The sequence below is a fragment of the Dipodomys merriami genome, unplaced genomic scaffold, assembly GCF_024711535.1.
Source record: "Dipodomys merriami isolate MVZ:Mamm:240054 unplaced genomic scaffold, mDipMer1.0.p SCAF_40, whole genome shotgun sequence".
Taxonomy (NCBI): Eukaryota; Metazoa; Chordata; class Mammalia; order Rodentia; family Heteromyidae; genus Dipodomys; species Dipodomys merriami.
Genome location: NW_027205604.1, coordinates 7,745,800 through 7,751,261, shown reverse-complemented (window position 1 = coordinate 7,751,261; position 5,462 = coordinate 7,745,800).

Genomic DNA, 5,462 nt, shown 5'->3' with positions numbered 1-5,462 from the left:
CAAACCCTTTCCCCAGGGCTGGGAAGGTAGCTCAGTGGTAGAGTGCTTGCCTTGTATGCATGAGGCCCTGGGTTCGATTCCTCAGCACCACATAAGCAGAAAAAGTTGGAAGTGGTACTGTAGCTCAAGTGGTAGAGTGCTAGCCTTGAGTTGAAGAGCTAAGGGACAGCACCCAGGCACAGAGTTCAGGCCCCATGACCGACAAAAACAAAACAAAAAAAACAAAAACCTTTTCCCCAGGATCACAAAAGGCATCAAAACCACAAGGAGCTGAGGAGGGGCAGAGGCAAGGTGTTCTGAAACAATGTCTCTTTTGCATCTGTTTTCCTCATGCTAGGCCAAGGTGCTGTCCCAAGAGACCTGAGTCTTAACTAATATTCTCTACCAGTATGTAAGGAATTTCCTCAGATAGGATCTCTACCTCTAAATCATGCTCCAGTGATAGCTGCTTTCCCACTGTCCTTATGTGCACACATTTCTTTCCCTATCTTCATTGTTTTCTGCATCTGCTTTGATTCTAAGTCTTCTCTTCCTTCTTATCTCACAGGTGGCTTAAAGGAAGACTATCTCTTTCCTACTGTAGTGAGTTTATGCTTGTAAGAACTCTAGCAGTAGCAGGCCAGAAGAAAATTCCTAAAGTTGGGAGCTTGCACATTTTTGGAGAGACAGTGGGCCACAGGAAGTGAAGATCAAGAAGTAGGGACCAGACAGGAAGTAGAATCATTACTGAGAGCAAAGGCAACATGAAAGAAGTAAACATTTGCAATAGCCTAAAGGCCTTGGGTGATAGCACCAGTAAAAGCTATTTTTCTATGTGAGGAGTCCATGGTCAACACAGAAGCAGCCAATATGTTGAGGGAGTAGGAATGGATTGTGCTGGATATGCAGACTAAAATGTGCATGGTGGGGCTGGGAAGGTGGCTCAGTGGTAGAGTGCTTACCTTGCGTGCATGAGGCCCTGGGTTCGATTCCTCAGCACCACATAAGCAGAAAAAACGGGAAGTGGCACTGTGGCTCAAGTGGTAGAGCGCTAGCCTTGAACTAAAGAGCTGAGGGACAGCGCCCAGGCCCAGAGTTCAGGCCCCACGACCAACAATAAACAAACAAACAAATAAATAAATAAATGTATGTGCATGGTTAGCTGTAGAAATTAATATCATCTCTAGTCATGTGAATACAACTTGGTACATTTCTGGAAGCCAATTTAAAATAAAAGGAAAGGAAAGAAGAATTAAAGCTACACTTACTGCCGGGTACTTGTGGCACATACCTGTAATCCTAGCTACTCAGAGAGCTGAGATCTCAGGATCACAGTTTGAAGTAAGCCTGGGCAGGAAATGCCATGATACTCTTTATATCCAGTTAACCAAAAAACCTGGAAGTGAATCTGTAACTCAAGTGGTAGAGTGCTTGAGCAAAAGAAGCTTAGGGACAGTGCCCAGGTCCTGAGTTCAAGCCCAGGACCAACACAAGTGGGCACACGTGTGTGCGCACGCGCGTGCGCGCGCGCACACACACACACACAGAGAATAGGACTCTACAAATTGTCTAAAAACTCCAGTTACTTTAAAGAAACAAGGTTGTAAAAAAGTGATGTATTATTTATAATAGCAGAAGTTTAGAATCAATCTCAGTATCTAATATAGGGGATTAGTGGAGTAAATTTTGATATGTTTATAAATTGAAATACTACTGAAACTAGACTTCCACATGCCATGTCAGGTCTGGCCACTTGCTTCTATATGGCAAATAAAAACACATGATGAAGGGCAGAGATTTTTACACAGCACCATAATCTAGCCCATCTTCAGCAGGATTACAGATATTTGTAATTGGTTAAATAGGAGAATTGGAAGCAAGGTAAGAAGAAGGTAGATACAGTTAAAACAGCCCCAAAGATGTATTCATGGGTAGCCAAGGGTGGCCAAGAGTAATGTAGGAGGTGGTCTGAAAGTCTTTCCTGTCAGGATTGGTCAGATGTGGGCCATTTATGGTGAGAGTCATTGATGTTTGAGAGTCTGGTCTTCTGTCTGTTCATTCTGACTTCCAAGATGGCTGTAACATGACTGCAGAAGCGAATAGCTCAGGGAAAAGGACACAAATATAGAATGAGTAAGGAGTCGGTGTTTTTCAGTAAAAAGTAGTTTAAGTGCATAGTATACTGTCAGGGGGTTGGGGATTTAGCTTAGTGGAAGAGCACTGTCTAGCAAGTATGAGGGCCTGAATTCAATCCTCAGCTCTGAAAAATGAATGTTTGCAAGAATGGGCACATACAAGCATGAATTTCTCCAGGTAGTTCTAAATCTAAAAGAAAAATTAAAAATACAAAAAAAAATAGACTGGACAGGAAAGCTAGCTCAGTGGTAGAGCCCTTGCCTTGCATGCATGAGCCCCTGGGTTCAATTCCTCAGCACCACATAAGAAGTGGCACTGTCACTCAAGTGGGGAAGCACTAGCCTTGAGCTGAAGAGCTGAGGGACAGTGCCCAGGCCCAGAGTTCAAGTCCACAACCGAGACACACACACACACACACACACACACACACACACACAAATAGACCAAGTGCTCATGGCTCACACCTGTAATCCTAGCTACTCAGGAGGCTCAGAACTGAGGATTGCAATTCAAAGCCAGCCCTGTGAAACCTTATCTCCAGTTAGCCATCAGGAAACTGGAAGTGGCTCTGTGGCTCAAAGTAGTAGAGCAAAAGAGCTCAGGTACAGTTTCTAGGCCCTGAGTTCAAGCCTCATGACGGGGGGGGGGGGGATGCTGTGTGTGTGTGTGTGCGTGTGTGTAGTTTTTTTTGTCAGTCATGGGGTTTGAACTCGTCCTGGGTGCTGTCCCTCAGATTTTCAGCTCAAGGTGAGCACTCTACCACTTGAGCCACAGATGCCGCTTCTGGTTTTCTGGTGGTTAATTATAGATAAGAGTCTCATGTACTTTCCCACCTGGGCTGGCTTGGCTTTGAACCGTGGATCCTCAGATTTCAGCATCCTGAGTAGCTAGGATTATAGGTGTGAGCCACCTGCACCTGATATGCTGTATAGATAGATAGATAGATAGATAGATAGATAGATAGATAGATATAGATATATCTATATCTATAGATATAGATATATATACACACACATATACATGTACATATACATATATATATATATTTAAACTAGAGAGATTTTGAATTTTTTTCCATAATAAAGAGATGATAAATGTTTGCCAGGACCTGATATCTCTTGCCTTTAACCCTAGCTACTCATGAGGCTGGATCTGAGGATTCTGATTTGAGCCCAATTCAAGCAGACAAACCCACAAAACTCTTATCTCCAACTAACCAGTAAAAAGCCAGAAGTGGAAGTGTGGCTCAAGTGGTAGAGTCTTGTGTGAAAAAGCTAAATGAGAGAGCAAGGCCCTGAGTTGAAATCCCATTACCAATTACCAAAACACATACAGAAGTATAAATGTTTGCAGAAACAGGTATGTTTACCCTGGCTTAAACATTACATAACATATATGCATATTGAAATATCACATGGTACCTCATAAATATGTAACATTTTTTGTGTTTTTATCAGTTGCACCTAAATTTGTATAAAAAAAGAAAAAATAGAATTATTGCTTAATATCTACAGGGGATTCATTTGAGGAACTAACGGTTACCAAAAATACATACGTAAAATGGAGAAGTATTTACATACATAAATTCAAACACCAAAATTATAAATGCTAAAGGACTTTATTTGAGGTCTCAGGAATTGCAGGGTTTTCTTTTGGTCAGTCGTGGGGCTTGACCTCTGGACCTGGGCACTGTCCTTAAGCTCTTCAGCTTAAGGCAAGTGCTCTACCACTTGAGCCTCACCGCCACTTCCGGTTTTCTGGTGGTTAATTGGAGATAAGAGTTTCATTGGCTTTCCTGCTGGGGCTGGCTTTGAACCGTGATCCTCAGATCTCAGCTTCCTGAGTAGCTAGGATTACAGGTATGAGCCACCAGTGCCCGGATAGGAATTGCAGTTTGGGAGACACAGATTCAGATAGTTCAGTTTTTCAAACAAGGTGGAAAAAGTAGGGCCGAAATAGCTACATGACACAAAGTGATAAAAACTCCCTCATTTTATATGCATAAATACACATATATGTATATGTATATGTATATAATACATGCATATAAATGTTTATAAAAATATAACCATATAACACATATATGTGCATATATTGCATATATACATATATATAATGAAGGAGTATATATAATATAGACAAATATATAATGAATATATATGTATATTTAGCCAACCTCAGGGTTTGAACTCAGGGCTTTGAGATTGCTTAACTTGCTTGCTTATCTGGTGCTCTACCACTTCTGGCTGGGTTGGCTTCAAACTCTATTTCCTAAAAAGCTAGATTACAGGTTCAGCCAATAACATTCAGCTATATCTTTTGAAGTTGAAGTTTTTGTACCCATACCTGGCTTAAACCAAGGGTCTGGGCACTATCTCTGAACTAGCTCATGGCTAGTGCTCTACCACCTGAGAAGTTCCACTTCTGACATTTTGGTGGTTGAATCTCTTGGTTTCTTGCCCAGGCTGGCTTTGAACTTCAATTCTCAGATCTCAGCCTCCTGATTATGTAGGATTGCAGGTATGAGCCACTGGCATCTGATTATATTTGGATTTTTTATTCCCAGTCTTAGAGCTTGAACTCAGTGCCTGGGTGCTGTCCCTGGGCCTCTTTGTGCTCAAGGCTAGTACTCTACCACTTGAGCCTCAGGGCCTCCTTCTGGTTTTTTGAGTAGTTTATTGGAGATAGGGGACTCACAGTGACTTTTCTGCCCATGCTGGCTTTAAACTGCAATCTTCAGATCTCAGCCTCCTGAATAGCTAGGATCATAGGTGTGAGCCACCAGCGCCTGGCTTGGCTATCTCTCTCCCTTTCCCTCTCCTTCTCCCTCCCCTTCTCCCTCTTCCTTTGCCTTCCCCTCTCCCTTTCCCCCTCCCCCCTCCTTCCCCCCTCCCCCCCATGTCTGTGCAATGCATTTCGGAGCATAAGGGCATACTACTCTAAAAGTACAACAATCACAATTTTCCCATTTTTCTTTTTTGGTCCAAGACTGGGACTCGAACTCTATACCTAATGCTTTTGCTCATTGGCTAGTGCTCCACCATCTGAGCCACACCTGCAACTCCAATAATTTTCCTGTTCATTGCACAATGGTCTGGGACCTTGAGCAAACTAAAATAAATTACACTAATTGCTTGTTTGTGTGTTAATGCCTCAAATCTGTCACATTAAAATTTTCAAAAACAGCTTGGAGCAGAAAGTTGCTGGCCAAGAAAGAGTACCATCAGAGGATTATTCTGGGGTGCCGAGGGAGTGGGGAGCCTGGCTTCTTGACCTTCTGTCCTGCAAGCCTCCTTCTCATCTGGTTTTAATTCTCTTGTTTGTGCACCTTGCCATATTTATTATTG